Source organism: Mesocricetus auratus, unplaced genomic scaffold (genome assembly GCF_017639785.1).
Source record: "Mesocricetus auratus isolate SY011 unplaced genomic scaffold, BCM_Maur_2.0 Super-Scaffold_100006, whole genome shotgun sequence".
Lineage (NCBI taxonomy): Eukaryota > Metazoa > Chordata > Mammalia > Rodentia > Cricetidae > Mesocricetus > Mesocricetus auratus.
The window spans coordinates 58,812,834-58,829,690 of NW_024429190.1; the positions used below are offsets into that span (position 1 = coordinate 58,812,834).

A 16,857-nucleotide genomic window follows, 5' to 3' on the forward strand; every position below is an offset into this window, starting at 1 on the left:
AGAAAATTACCACCACTCAGAATTGGTTAGACCTCTTCATGTTGCAGGCAACCCAAAGACAGTATATTTTCCTTCTACATAGACTTTTGCATTATCTTAACAGTGCTTGTGTGGCATGAAGACTCATGGAGTTGAGAGCTGGTCCTGCATTCAACTCTGAAATCCCCAGAAAATGGCTTACTGATATGAGGAAGGCAGGAATGTTTGCTTCACATTTCTCTAAGACCTGAACATTTTTTCCTTTGAACTTGTTCATGTGCTAAAATACTACATTTTGCTGGAAATGCTGGCAATTCTATTATCCAGTGATGCAAATCAATGCCGACTCAAGTAGGCTTCCCAGGCACAGCCATGCAACATATTAGATTTCCCTTTCCTCCAGTTTCAGAAATCATTACTTTATGACTCAATTTAGGAAACATTTGAATAAATATTTGATATCTAAGACTATACTAGAGGCTTCAGGGACTTGCAAAGAAGTATAAAAATGGAACTTCAAATTTTACTTGTATCTAGGGGACATTTATGATGGTGTCAAAATATATGATAAACATACCATATACATTACCATATATGGTGACAAGCAGGAGAGAGTAGTATGCTTTAGATAGTTCGAGATGGCTTGTTGAATAAGAAACTACTAAAGATACAAAAGGATTACCAAGTACCTGAAGCTTAGTGGTTTGGCGCTTTTAGTAGTGAGAGATAGTACAGGTAAAGGATAAAATGGACTACATACATTTTGCTGTCTTCATGTGTTAAAACACTTAGTCAAGACATTGTCAAATATAGAAAAGTGTACATATTGCTATTTTCTTTTTCAGTTGTCAGTGTTTAATTCACCTATCCATGTATAATAGCATAAAGTGAGAGTAAAGAGTATGGTTTGTCTTAGAAGTAGAGTGTGATAGTAAGATAGTTCAACAATACATAGTGCAGCATTAAATATTACTTTGGAAACTGCATCTGTTTGACTTTGGAAAAGCTATTAAATGTTACCTTATTTTCATATTCATATATGTGAATATCAGAAAGGTTATAGAATGTTGAAATAAATTGTACTGAAAGCATTTGGCATAATGACTTACCTAGAATATATTTCTATCCTGGTTGATTCTGCAGCTGCTCAGTTCCAAATGAACCCACAGAGGCTTATACTCTTAGCTACCTCTCTCTAATAATTATTAACCCATTTCTATTAATCTATATGTCTTCACATGGTCTTGACTTACCAGTGATGCCAGATCCTCTTGCTTCCTAGGCAGCTACATGGCATCTCCCTGACTCCACCTACAACTTTCTCTATCCCTGTTTGGATTTCCCATATGGATAAATCCTGCCTGTTCATTGGCTGAAACAGCTTTATTCATCAAACAATAAGAGAAACATATATTTATAGCATACAGAAGGACTTCCCCATCAACTCATAGATCTGTTTAGGGACTTTCTAATATTAAACAATTAAGCCATATCTCCATTCATATTTAAGGGGAAAGTATATGAATATTGAGTTACCAACGTGATTTGATGACTCAATTGATATTTTGAAATTGATTGGGTGTTTCTGTATTGTGGTCCTGAATGAAAGGAAAATAAATAATTGACTAAAGAATTACGATCAAATGCAATACATAACATGGTATTATAGTAGAGCATTTTCAATGGCATCTAAACCTACTGGAAGACGACATGTCAGGAGAATAAATATTTATAGTGAATTCTGGAAGGCTGTAGGATTTGCCATACTGAAAACAAATATTTGAGATGAAAGGGAATACTTGTCAAGATCCAAACCTCAGGGTAGCGGTCTTTCAAACAGCTGAGTTCACCTGGGCTAGCCAGTCGTAAAGCAGAGATGACAGAAGGACTTGGTGTGGCATACTTAGAAGTTTGACTTTCAACATCATCCTGTGTTGGAGGTGGTACCCTGCAATCAAGACTTGCCTATGAAGATTATATTTAGTATACAACAGGTAAAGCCATTTTTAAAATCAGTGTCACACCATGTGGTATGACTTTGAGTATAGCATTATATTTTTCTTTCTTACACATTATGCATACATAGTATATACACAATGCAGTTTACATGTCCTTATGTATTTTTTGTGAAATCCAGTATGCTCAACGTCTGAATTTCTTTACTAGAAATCTGTTTCTCTGTAAATGCTACTTTTATCTTATTTACATTTCAGTTTTATCAGGAACCAGTGTTAAACTCACTACTGTGTTATTCTTTAGTACACTCGTTTATTTTTTTAAAAATGGATGTCATTTCTTTTACATTCTCTGAACGGTGCATTAGTCATCACCCTTGTTAGGATTTACTTATGCTAAACTGAGCTCGTGTGGGATGGCAGCTGAAACTTCTGTGGCTTCTCACCTTAATTTTCCCTCCGTTGGGCTCTGACCTGTACACAGTCACACTTATTTATAATAATTAGTGGTAAGAGAATTTACATTTAAAAGAGAAAATAGGGTTGAGGACTTCAATTTTCTCTTTCTAGTATCATTTTAAATTATGTATTTCTAGCATTTCATCAAAGGATCAAAAACTCTTGTATTTTTTTGACATTGAATAATGTGGAATGACTTACATATTTTTGTCTTTTGATGGATTTATAGCTTTTGTTAAAAATAAAAAAAACTGCTGAAAATCAATCATCAGAAAATATTTCTTATCTAACGATGAGCATCTTAGCTGTCGGAGGGAGTTTTAGAAAGTAATGTGCAGTTGTATTATAATTTTGCATATTTAGATGAGCTTAAACTCTAGGACAAATATGAATCAAAAATTTCAATATTTAAAAACTGTTGAGTGCAGTCTTGATACATTTAGCCATTTCAGAGACATTGCTAAATTAAGTTATGCACGTGAAGTCATTGACAAAACAATTCTTTTTGTTTTCTGCTATGTGTTTCCTAATATGTTTGATATCATTATCCAATGGAAAAAATGAAATATGTAAAATATTTAATAAAAGTTGAAAATTGCTGTAAACATAATTCTAATTTACCCAGCTAAAGCTCAATGAAATGTTTAAATTTTCTTTAGCATTCAAAAGTTTGGTATGGAATCAAAGTTGAAAGTCTCAGTGGTTGGAACTTAATCCTTTTATAACTGTAGGTGGCTATCAGTTATAGAGTAGTTTTCAGTACTCAAGTAGAGTCAGAAAATGTTTTTAATTGACTAAGCCAAGTGTAAGAGAGGAAAATGCCCGAACATCTAAATCTTGTGCATATGAGTGGCATTGTCTGCAATGCATTTTCAACAAAATGCCTTACTTAAATGATGCATGGTATGTACTAAGACTGCCTGCACCATATCACTGTGATTTCACATAATCATTTCATGTTTTGTACATCAGAATTGGTACATTACTTTCCAAATGAACCAAGAGAGTTTCTGGGATGGACTAAGTAGATGTAAGTACTGAAATGGCAAGTAGCACAGTCATTATAAAGAAGAGACCGGACAACGGCAAACAGTGTTATGTGCTGGCTTCATTGCTGTAGATAAAATATATGAGGAAATAAAATATCAGTTTTGTGTAGATTTTCCCATTTCTTCTGGGTTAATTAGTTAATTGTGATAGTTTCTAAATAAATAGAAGTAATTTTTAGTAGACTGTTCAAATACATAAAATCTTTGTGTGGTGTCCTTATGCCAGGAAGGACTAAGATTTTTAGGAAATTTTCACAGTAGCATCAGATGCCCTTAATCTGGCCAGTATTAAGAACTAAACTGCTCCATAAATAATTGTGGTTGGTTTCTACCTTTCATTTTAGTCAGCCTAATAACAAGTATTGCTCTATAGATAATTGTTGATGGTTTCAGACTCTGCTTTCATTCAATTAAGCTGGTAACCTTTTCAAGAAACTGCCTGGGAGGAAGCCAAGAATTCCAGTCAACTGATTTTTTTTCAGGGAGCTGAACTGAAATCATCTTAGCCTAGAAAATGTTCCATGTAGGCCACAGCTGCGTTAATTAACCTTTTATTAAACTACGCTCCCTACAGTCAGAATCCCAGATAGCCAAATGCAGTAAAGAACCAAAATCTAGATTTAGATTTTGCTCAGAGTAATTACACACTTTGAAAGATGTAATAAAACAAGGCCTTGGAGACGCATGAATTCTGAAGAATGCTGTGTGCATAACATGAAAATCCAGAGTTTCCTCTCCCTGTTTTCCTTTGTACTGTTAGGCATCTGTGTACACAAGACAATTAAATCTCCTGTGTGTTACACAACTGTACTTTCTGTCCATGAGGGCAGGTGCTGTGCATGGATAGCATTAGGAAATGTGGTCAAATACACTATTTCCTGATGAAATGGACAATTATCATCTAGAGTTGTGCACTTAACCTGTGGTAAATAGTACAAGTACTGAAATTCTGCTGTTTATCTCTTGCATTATTTAGAATGTGGAGAAAGAGAAGGATACATTATGTTCCAAGTATATGGTATGTCTGGAAACATTGTTTGATTGTGTATAAATTATCTGGAGTTAATAGTAGTATAGTATAGAGTGGGGGCTGTGATAGGTCTGCTTAATCCTGTAGTTAGTAAAGTTGTCTAGCTTTGGCCAGTTATCTGTAGAGTCTTACTTTCCCCACAAATCAATGGCAAGAAAGTATTGGGGTTGCATAATCTGCATATCTAAATGCAGGAAGGTTTACAAAAATCTTAAATGCCTAAAGCATGCTCATTTATAGCTCAGGTTTTTTTTTCTTTTTTTTTCCCCTGTGTTATCTGTCAGATGTGAGGTCCTGGTGTTGATCCACAGCCCCACAAGAAGATCAAACAAGGAAACATACTAATTCATTTTGAGTACTGTTATCAACTACTGTACTGCAGAGATTACTTGTGCTGGATTCTATTATCTGTGTCACCTTGATTAATATTTAATCCCTGAGAAATTGGACTCTATCAAGGAAAAGTTTGCTAAGAACTAATAATGAATATTGGATTTTGATAAGAGAAACTTCATTGTCTACTGATGTCTACTGTTACACAATTCAGATCCTTGCCCACATAGTTTCTATTCATTGATTCTTTTCTTGCATTGTGGCAGAAACAGCATACACCTGAGTTTTCTGCCTTAAAACTCTGTATTTTTAACTCCATGCTATAATAATAGGAGTTTGTCTCTTTAGTCCAGTTAGCAGGAGGAGTGTAGTTAAGTACAGGGGCTTTGAACTACAGGGGAAGAATGTAGATAGTTTACTTTGCATTGTAAATCACCTGGAATCTGCCTGGGTAAAAACTGTATATAATCAAAGATTAAAAAATTCAAAGTCTTACGTAGTTTTCTTAGGGCAGAAAAAATGATATGGCTGGCTTACATGGGCTAGTTTTAAAATTTATGGTCTTGTACAATGGTGAATAACTGAAAGCAATGAGCCGGTATTTGAATAAAAGCATTACAGCATATTGTGGAGGTCAGTTACTTCCAGAAAGTGGGAGACCCTGGCTCAAAGAGTAAGATAATGTGCAAAATTAGCTTCAATTGATGACTTTTTGACCTTTGATCTAATTTAAGCATTACAAATCAGTCTTTGAAATTTTCATTTTTGGAGTACATCTATTCCCTCTACCTTGAAAAATGCATATGTCAATATACATTGATAATTTAGAACCATTCCCCATGGTAGTATAAATTTGCTATGAAATCCTGACATGTTAACTTATACATTTAATTAAAGCCATTATGTATCTTTACAATTTTTGTGCAGGCAGCTACAACTTGATAACAAACTCAACAGTACCTTTTGTCACATTAAACAATGTATTTATTATGCCTGATTCTAATATAATTCTGTTCCTGGAGGTTCTCTGGCTTTCCTGCTTCCTATAGCCTCCTACACTATTACACAGTAGTAGTTCAGGTTTTTTTTTTCCGAACCTGGATTTGGCTCTTTATTTCATAAACTTTTTGACTTTGGGATTACTTTAGCTAGGGCCATATCATCTTAGGCTTTTTGAAGATTTACTAATAAATTAATTTTTAGAATGTTACAGCTAACGAGATGGCTCAGGGGTTAATGTAACTTGTTTGTTACACTCATGGAAGACCTGAGTTCAGTTGCCAGCACCCACATGGTTGCTCACAAACATCTATAACTCTAGTTCTGGGGGCGGTTTCTGATGCTTCCTAACCTTCCTAGGAATATGGTACACATACTTTACACAAAACACACAAAATAAATAAATATGAAGTATGCTTATACATGTTCATATGATGGAACTAGCCTGGCTTTTATTTAGATTGATTAATGTGGAGAGGGAGGCTCTACTCTTTGAGAAAAAGCTATTCATTTTTAACATGATTTCTGTTGGAGATAAAGAGCTGTCTTTCATACATTAAGTGATGCACTGTACACTTACCTGACATTTATGGACAGAATTTGTGTGTAGAAAATATTCTTCTCTGGTCCTCCATTGAGGTTTTTTGATTTCTGTAGATATTTCAGACATGAAAGAATGTAGTAGTAAGAATTTGGAGTGACTGGTTTTTCTAATTTTAATAATTTAGAGATTAATGTTATTCTTCATCATTCCAAATGTATTTTAAGCAAGAGACAAACATCTTTTTAAATCTAAATTATAATGCAGTAACTCATGAATAAATCTTTCATGTCACTGTTATTTCAGAATTAAATCGTAAGAAGTTTAGTGAAGAGTTAAACTTCACAATTACCATTTTGATAGCTAAACTATTCTGGGATACTAATAAATCCATTTCAGTTTAGTTTTGAATTAATATATTTCTAAATATTTATAACATTTGCACCTTGGTATGTGGATACCACCCCAGAAAATAGATAATAAATGTAAGAGAAATTTACAATAGGGAGACTCAAACAAATTCATTAATGAAATAATTTTAGTCCTAGGTAGAGGAAATTTAAACTTTACACTCCTGCAATGTATTATTAAGAATGTTTCCTACAAACAATATCAGTGTATAGTAAGTCCCTGGGCTGTGCTGTATATGTCATCCCTGAGCATTTAACTTTTTTTAAGGAAGGTCACACTATAGGTTAGCGGGACTGAGACTCTCACATTCTAACCTGTGCAGAGTTAAGTCATAAACACAAGTACCCACCATACCTCTTCACCTTCCCTGAATGTGTGACTAGCTGAATTGCAGGAGGCTGTCTCATTCCTCACTTCTCCATTTCCTTGGGGAGCTGGGCTGTCCTGGGTTTGATTGCTTTATACCACATGTCAGTTTTCCCATTATTCTTTTGATTTTAGTGTACTCAAATGCTGTATAACTAACGGCACAGGCTTAAGTGAACATTTAAGATGAGTGGATATTCCAAGCTCGGTCAGCAGGGATGCTGCCATTTTGTAGTATCAGAGTCGGGACTGGGAAAATAAAGGCTCTTCATTCTCCATCCCTCATGTCAGGGAATGACTTACAAAAAACTTGTAATCATCTCAGTCAAAAGACACAATTGCAGCTTTCTCTAGAGTCAAACTTCTGCTTGTATATCACAGCAGAATACAGAACTTCCTCTCACACTAGTCCCCTCTTGTCTTGCTGATTCATGTAGCCAATTAGATATTTTCCTGTGCTTGTTTTTTGCCCAGGACCTAATAAAGCTTAAGAATTTCTTGGACCTGAACTGTTCGTCTGACATGAATGTGATGTGTTAAAGAAGTTACAAATCCATCATCATTTCTCCTATTAATGTTGTATGCAAAATTTATTTAATACCCAGTTGCTGGCAAAGCTCTTCATTGCTTTTAAACTATGGAAAATAAATGATCAAATCTGGGGGGAAGATAAAAGTACTTTGTTTTCAGTCAGTAGGATGTATTTTGAGAGTGCTTCTGAAAATGGGTAATTTTCTTAATTCATTCACCATTTGCCCTTTAAACTTAGAGCTTTAAGGAGAGAATGGAAAGTGATAATGTATCCACTCTTCCTTGAGCATCCAGACAGTATCTTGTTCAATTAAAAATTCTTGTTAGGTCAGACATAATGGATTCTTGTTGTTACTTTAGTATTTATTCAATGAAAGAGATCGATATTTTTGTCCCAGAGGGAGCTACAATGATAAGAGACTATGCAGTAAGTCTCTCTGTTCATTACAAACTTTGGGCTGGCAACTGGAAAGTATCTGTTGTATGTGTAATTTTTAATTAGAGCATCAAGGTGTAGTGGAAATTCAGACGTTCTGTTCTCATCTGCAGTAATACATGCATTGTTGGTAGCACTGCATATCCTCCTTCTTCTCTTGTATGTACCTTTGTTTTTTCTTCTCTTTCTCTTTTTTTTTAAAGAAGAGACTTTCAAAAGAGACAGAGAATAATCTGATTCTCATTTTGAGACATTCGACCACATGTTCTTGGACCCATTCGTTTCAGGGTTGAATAGGTTAAATCTTGTCATGGAACTTTGCAGACTGTACCAGATAGGTAGTCAAACGATCATTCTTAATTATCACCTTTGCCAAGTTTTAAATGTGTCTGTGTTCAAATTTAATGGAACTGATTTGGGATTTTCCTGAAGCAGGGTATTAAATAAAGCCATAATAAAATCTACTTTGCTGCTTCAGATGCCTTCCAAATATGGCCTAATGCTTGCTTCAAGTACTAATGTCATCTGCAGAAGAAGCTGTCAGATCCAACTAGCTCTAGATTTAGTTAGAGCTATTTTTTAAAAATTAAACCAAGATGCAAGGCCCTGCCCCGCTTCCAGCAAAAACTTACAGGAACCATCACGTTGAATCTTAAAGATGATTTTTGAACTCGCCTCTTTAATTCATGTGAATTAAAGATTTGAATTACATGGTAGATTTGAAAGGTGACATTAACCTTTATAAATCATTTAATTTTCTCTCTTGTTTAACAGATGAAGAATCTGAGACAAAGAAAAATTAAGTGGTATGTCCAAAGTCACACATCAAACTGATGGTAGGAAAACCTGTTCTTCCAACTTCTAGTTTTCCTTTCAAAATGCCTTACCAGAGAGACTGTTCAGGCATAAAAAATAACCACTGTTTCAAATTTGTTTACGTAAGCAGATTCACTTTCAAGTCTTAATTTACTTAGGCATTACCATAAGACAAGCTATTTAGAACTGTGTAATTTGAAAAAAATAAAAATACAAAAAGTCCAATTATTTTAAAGGTTGTAATGTATAAAGGTTATATGTTGGAGATCCAGAAATAAGAGTTAGAACTCTCAAGGCTAAATGTAGGACTGTACACTTGTGAGTACAAGGACACTGTCTACTTTTGTGTTTTGGGGAAAGAAAAATTAAGTGTTCCAATTCAGGATATTGTTGCTGGAATAATTGTGTTCTATAGAGGCTAAGATACTTTGAGAATACTACTGTGAGGAACACAAACATCTCAAACACATTAATAATATTTGTACAGTTAATAAACTGTTTACTTGAAATCAGACGTTCCTAGAGGTGCAGATGTATCTAATCACAAGGTTCTAAGCATATTAGGAGTGACTATGGCACTTCAGACTTCATTAGAGGGAAAAGATGTAAGATGCAGAAGTAAATGCAGTCACTGTCAGGAAATTAATACTATCAAGTGTGCTTATGCTATTGTTGTCAAAGGCAGAGCAGATGTAAGTGCAGTGAACTAATGGAAAGTGCCCTCACATCTGCCTTTTATGGAAGTGGATGCAGTAACTAAGCAAGCATTCCCTTAGGAACTAGAGACCGGTGCTTACCTTGCCCCAAGCACCTGGTTTTCTTCTTATGAGTTCTTCATTATTTCAATCATTGCCTCTTGTCCCGTCAAAGGGCTAGGCCTGGAGCTTACTGCTAAAGCTCTTGTCTAGTTAATGTGAGACCCTAGGTTCAAGTAGCAGTGCTGAAAGAAGAAGAAAAGGAAGAAAAAAAGAAGAGCGGGAGGAGGAATAGGAGGAGGAGGAGGAGGAGGAGGAGGAGGAGGAGGAGGAGGATGAGGAGGAGGAGGAGGAGGAGAAGAAGCAGAAGAAGAAGAAGAAGAAGAAGAAGAAGAAGAAGAAGAAGAAGAAGAAGAAGAAGAAGAAGAAGAAGAAGAAGAAGAAGAAGAAGAAGAAATGTGTAGTACTATTTTGGAAAACATGAAAAACACCTAGTTTACAATTTTTTTAACATCAGACATTTAGAAAATTATTTATTCATGTGACACACACATTCCATAGAAAGCATACCTGATTATACACCAAAGAAGAGAACAGTAATTGATGGTAATTCCTGATTGACTTTTATATCTTAAAAATGTGTTTTAGAATGGTATTTTGTATCTTGTTAAATCAGCAAGGAGACCTACCTGATGTAGAAATAAAAGTACAATCCAGGTCTTCAGAGTTCTTGTCAGAAAAAAACACAAATGACTTGTGACCAAGAAGCTAAAATAAGATTGTGAATATCTGCACCTCTTCTCTTCACAATTAGATCTGTCTAAGGCATAGCTCTTCCACTTTGGATGGAATTGAATGTTATTATATTCTAAAAAAAATTAACCTCACGTGATATTTTGCAATGGTATTGACTGTGTAACTACCCTAGGGTTCTTCTAGTGTAGAATAACAGTATTAGGATTCCTAAATCTTTTAGTTTTAAAATCACTGGAAAAATACAGAATAAATTGTATACTGTGGTATGTCCATGTGAAGTAGTCTTTGATAACACCTAATGCAGCATCTAACAACAACCATAGATAGTAGTTGAAGTCGACAGGGGAGCAGTTCTTTGGATCTCATAACTCCCAACATTCCAGAGATGTTAAACACGTGCAGATTATGCACTGATTTCCTGTTCTTTGTTTTGTTTGTTTGTTTTTTGCTGATTTGTTTTGTTGGCTTGTTTTCACTGTGATGATCAGAGAAGTAGGATTCGAGGCCCTTCCAAAATTAACGTGAGCTTCCTCAGAACTGGTACAGAGAGCTATAATTCATCACTAGAAGAGACAGAAATTTTTTTCATCTGTCACAAAATTCCTTAGTGTTCTCATTAGCTAGAAATGGGAAGGGATTCCTATTTAGGAACATCAGTGTCATCAGAAAAAGAATGGGTGAACCAGAGATAGGAACATCCAGCTTTACAGCCATGCTGTGCATTTTTGTGATGCAAAGTGTCAACAAGCAAACTTTACAAACATATTAAATTTAATTGCAAGTAGAAATGTGTTGTTTGTTTAATGCTTGATACTTATTGAGTTCACAGTTCCATGCGAATGACAGCTGCTGGAAATCAGTTTTCTTCAGTGGAGTCAAGGATACACCAAGACAAGTCCCATTCTTAGCAGTAGTTTGTCAACAGAAAAAGGACTCCATGTCTCTCCTTTCTTTGTCTTCTTTTTTTTAAGAGAAAGAAAGAACATGAGGAGTTGGTAGTAACGAAAGGATGGGGAAGGGTTGGGTTTGAGAAAAATTATGATAAAAATATACTGTATGAAATTTCCAAAGAATAAAGTCAATGTGTGTGTTGTGTGTGTGTGTATGTGTTTGTGATTGTGTAATACTGGGAATTACACAAAATACTTGGTTTCTCATAAGATATGAAAAAATTATAGGACACTAAAATATTTTATGTTGCCAACTATTCTAATTAACTCATTTAAAGGAGTATTTCTAAAGGGCTATTTTTTAAGGTAGGGTTTGTGATTGTGAGTTTAAAATTTAATGTGTTTGTATTTGGAATTTAGTATCAAACTGAATTTTTTAATGGAAAAAAAACAGTATGTTCAGATGTCGTAATTAGAAAAGAAGGAAATCAATACCTCACATTTTAAGTGAAATTAAAGAACTTGTAAGTTAAAATCGTATCACTTATTACACAAATCCTTGTATCTATGTATGCCCTAAAGTCTATATAAAGAAAATTATGTAACAGAATTTATTTTTGTCATTTCAAATGACAAAAAATAAATCCACAGTTGTGGTTTTTATTAATAAGTAATGCCTTACTCTAAAATTACATAGACAGGATTGGATATAATTCTCTATAAGGAGTGTACATTTTGAGATAAATGTAAGTCAATACTAACTTTGTTGTTGCCTTGACGGAAATTTTATTTAGAATTGAAAGCTCTGTTTTGAATACCTGGCTATTGTATTGTTTGCTTATCTCAAGTATGATAAAATACTTAAAAGATGGGTGTTCATGACTGAGGGTGGATTAATGAAATCCACGAATGCCCGAATAAAAGAATAACAGGTATTTATTTGGAGAGTATTTACACAGTGAAGGTAAAGAGCTGCTGTGGTCTTCTGCCCCTGGAGACAAAGGATGCTGGGATGCAAGTCTCAGACCACCACCCTGGAGAGCTTCCTCAGAGTAGCACCTGAGACCCCTCCCTGAAGGGGCTGGTACCTTAAAGACTTTTGGCTGAATGAGTTCTCACAACACATGACAGAGTTGATTTAGATCACAGTTGGGGAAACTGTTGTAGCTCATGTTGGCTGAAAAGGCTTTACATTGAGAATGGCTTGCAGATCAGAAACCTGAAGTGATTGGCTCTACAAAAGCTTCATTCAGGAAGTAGAGAGTTTCAGTGGCAAGCTGTTAGCTCACAGTCCATAAACCCTGTTAGCACCCTTGTTAAAATTGGGAATAACCCCCTCCAAAACCCACAGACTCTATCAAAAGGGAACACATGATCCTACAAGGGCAGGGCCGTTTCACTACCAAACACTCCATTTACATTCGCCTTATTCACATCATCTCACCTTCAATTACTTTGATATTTTCAAGAAAAAAAACTTAGTTAAAGTAAAATTAACTGAGATTTCGTAGGATCATATCCTATTAAAGTGTTCAGGTTTCTGTGATGCATATATTTTGCCTAGATACTAATTTGAAGAAACATGAAATCTGCTTCAAAATCCTAGGTGGTTCTCTCGAATGGGACAGTATGTAGTAATGTGGATTACAGATTGGGTACATGAATTTTCCAGTGTCTCATTTGCACAATCTATATCTCAGTGTCCTCATCTGTAAGTGAATGAGAATGAAGTGCTCTGAGAAATATTCTAGAGATTGTATGAGAACATACAGATAAATGCTAAATGTTAGCACTCCTTATTTTCTTTGCTACTGTTGTTGCTGACAGAGAGTAAGTACACATGTTGATCCACTCAAGACAAGATTTTAGTTCACTGCTGTGGAATTTAAATGGTTTTGCCACAGAAAATAAATATTTAAGTAGAACCGTTGTTGTTCCTCTGAAGCCCTCTTTCCCACGGATGCTATTTGGAGGAAATTATGCAATGGAAGCTCTTTTCCCAGATGGCAGAAGCGAGCCACTGCTCCGATATTTGTACTGGGTTTGGGGGAAATCTGGTCTCTGAGTGAGCATCAGATACAGAGTTGCCCGTGGTCTAGATATATCTGACCCCCCAGCCCTTTCTGCAGTAGTACAGAGGTGGGAACTTGCTGAGAAATCCACTTTTATGGGGAGGGCAGGTGGTGAAGTGTGTGGCACTGAATTGCTATCATCTTTTCCTTGCCCAGTATTAAAAGACAAAAGGAAAAGAAAGGTGGCATTAGAAAATGCATGTGCAGTTTTATAAAATTTGCGATAAAAATTGGTTTACATTCCATGCTCCACCCTCTAACATGTGACCTCTAACAAGAAGAGGATGGCTTCAATTACCAACGCTGCCCATAATAAAAACATTAAAAATTGCTAACTGGTGCTTTTACTGTTAACCATATTTGCCCTCCCTCAGAGTAATTTTCAATGCAATCCTCATTTATAGTTTGTTTCTAATCTATATCTTGGTACATATTTTACAGATTCTTCTTTCCATGGTATCGTCTGACCTTGTAAGACAAATGAGCATAGTAATTAGCAGTAAAAATTCCTTTTCAACAAATAGCCTATTGTCTTCTTCATCCCAGTTACAACAAAAGAAGCTAGGGTGACCTTTTTCATTAAACAGTGAATCTCCCTGCAGTATCTTAAATGAGCAGGGTTGAGAAGACTTGGAGTGTATGGTTAGCCACTGTAGAAGATGAAGGTGCAAGATGCTTAGTGTATTTGACAAGGAAAATATGAGTTCAAGTATGGAAACCTGGGAAATATTTGACAACAGAATCCTGACATGGGGAGCTTTTTCTACTTTTCATCATTATGAACATCTGAGAGTTTAATGAGGAAATATCAAAGTGATGAATGTTAATATTATATTATAAACCATGGGTGAGACTGCCATTCCCAGTATGCATATAAGGGGTTAGTTCCAAATTGTTTCTCATTAGTGGAAGACAAAAAGCGAAGACTGCTGCTCTGTGAGCTTTAAACTATGTTGGCTCCATGTTGAAAGCATTCATGTTCTTACGACACAGAATTTCCAAAAGAGCTGGTCTCTGTGCTGTGCTCAGCAACTTAGAGCCATCATTACTAGCCCAGATTGCTTTAGAAACTGTGCTGAATAACTAACTCTCTTTGCCATACGATTTAGCAACAACATATTTAATGTTCACAGCGTGTCTTCTGTATGCATTGGTTGGCTTGCTTATTGACCAGTATGTTGGCCTGAAACTAAACACTAGGAGAAATTTTTTAAGATTCTGAAGCTGGAAAGATAAGTTTGGTCCATGAAGTACTGCCTTGCCAGAATGAGGACCTAAATTTGGTCCTCACAACCCACTTAATAAAACTGGGATGCTGGGCTCTCCTTTTTCATCCTAACATTGAGGTGGGAGTGGATGGGTCAGGGATAGAGTGGGTGGGTTTGCAGACAAGTGGATTCCTTAGACCACCTGGTTAGTGAGTTACAGACCTGTGGGATAGACCCATCCTATCTCAAAAAAACATGTGGATTGTACCTTAGGAATGCCACTTGAGGGTGTCCTGAGCTTGCATAGTTAAACATGTGAACCCTGGTACATATGTGCACCCCTCCCACATGAACAGCACATACAGATTTGTTTCTGGAATGGCTACTAACTACTTTGTGACTTTTAGGAAGTCACTGTTCATTTTTCTGCACTTTCTGTTGTTTTGTTAGGTAGTCAAATAAACAGCATTTTTGTCCTTAGACTTCCTTCAGTGGATAGACAGGATGTGCTACTCTGACCCGTTGCCCTTGCAACCAAGCAGGTTTTGTGTAACAGTTTTCTTTGGGGTTGAAGCATTCCATCCAATAGTAAGGACTTTAAGCCCAAAGGCAAACAAAATAGCTTCAGGAAGTCCCTGAAGCTGACCAGATTCACTAGTCCCCAATCTGCAATAAAAGCTGAAAGCCAATCTCAGGCAAGCCAAGCTGCAAAAAAGACTCCAAGAGCAGATCAATGTCCTGGAAGAAAGCAGAAACAAGCCCAGATGTGTGGACAAGGTTTAGACCAACAGTGTCAGTTGAGTAGAACACTCTCCAGTGTGTTGACCTTCCAGCAGGCTGTTCACTGTGCTCTAGGTTCCCAGCTTTTCTGATGTATTAATGCCAGTAAAACTCATGACTCAACAAGTTGGACTTTGGAGGTATCATTAATATGGTCTGTCATTGGCTCCTTGTCTGGGATGAGTAAAAATGTGTTCTGTCTCCCCAACTTATTTTCTCTCACACATTTGGGGTGACCATTCTTTATTAGAGGAATTGCTGTCTGTGCTATTTATATAACTGTGTTGCATTCCCTTATACCACCAGAGCATCTTTGTCCTCCTTCCCAATGGGAGCTTATTTGAAGGAAAGAGTTCTACATATATCAAATTTGAATAGTGACTGTCATAATACATTTCAATTACTTAACAACAACAAAAAGCTGTCTTCCAGCGGTAAGGAAGTCTCCCAAGGTATGTGATTGGGGTGGGGGCTGAATACTGTCTGCTATTATTTTAGTAGGCTGTATGTATCATATTGATCAGGACGTTCATTTTGACTAGGCTGTGTTGTACACACAACAACTGAAAGTAAACACTGCATCTCTTGCTCTCTTTTTTACTCATATTCTCAGTATCCTACTGTATTTCTGTGTTCCTTGAACATCTGAAATTGACTATTTCTGAAGAAGCATGCATGTTTTAATTTACCGTCTATGTCACCACTTCCCGTTTTTTTTTCTACTCTACACACTTGACTTATTTATATAACCTACCTGGTCCCTGTAGTCCCATGAGTGGGAACACTGTCTAGACAGTTCAAGATTGAGCACTTAGTTACTTTTTATCTAAAACAAAAGTGATGTCTGTTGGCCTAAGGGGAAATCTTGTTGAATCTATTTATTGCCTTAAAAGTCAAAGTAGAAAACCAAATAAGGATTAAATAAGTAGGCATTTCTGACTCAACTTTTTATCATTAGTTGTCCAAGCAGAAGATCTGAGACTATTCTGAAGGCTGGAGACAGACATCTAGGAAAAGACAGTGAATAGGCTCTGGAGTTGATACTGTGGTGTGCCAGTGAAAAGCTGCAGGAGAAGTAAAATGAGAAGTATTTCCCTGGGACAGAGAGTGTTGGACAGTAGATTATCCTAGTCTGAAAACCAATCCATTTAAATAGAAGTTATGCTGCTGTGGAGAAAGGAGTATATTTTATTTTGCCTTTCTCAGCATTTGTATTGACATCCTCAATGAAGAGGGCTCTTTCACATCATAGCTAAACTCAAGAGCTTCCCAGACAAAGCTCATTACAGGCACATCATTCGTAAGACTAGACATTTTCAAGCTGATTGTACAACTTCTTACATTTGTCCGTATAACACTCCCAGAAGGGGTGCTTTCTTTCCATTTGTTATGTGTTTACCTCCTTCAAATTTAAATCACTATCATCAGATTCTGCCCTGTATGGAGTTATCAAATTCCTGTTAGGCATTGAATTACAGGTTTCGATGATATTTATCTTTTATTCTCTTTCTGGGTTGCACAGTGCTTGGTTCTGTAGTTAGAATTGTGACA

The 16,857-nt window shown here is 36.1% G+C and overlaps 1 protein-coding gene across 25 annotated transcripts in view; it reads left to right on the forward strand.

Annotated features, from left to right (window-relative positions):
* Positions 1–16,857, forward strand: part of Adgrl3 (adhesion G protein-coupled receptor L3) — a 748,011-nt gene that overhangs the window by 59,673 nt on the left and 671,481 nt on the right. Inside the window, exon 1 of one of the 25 annotated variants that reach the window (XM_040747270.1) lies at positions 8,904–8,925. The exons of the other annotated variants lie outside the window; for them this stretch is intronic. The gene's annotated coding sequence lies outside the window, so the exon portion shown is untranslated. Of the gene's footprint in view, positions 1–8,903; positions 8,926–16,857 lie in introns of those variants that run through there. 25 annotated transcript variants of the gene reach the window in all.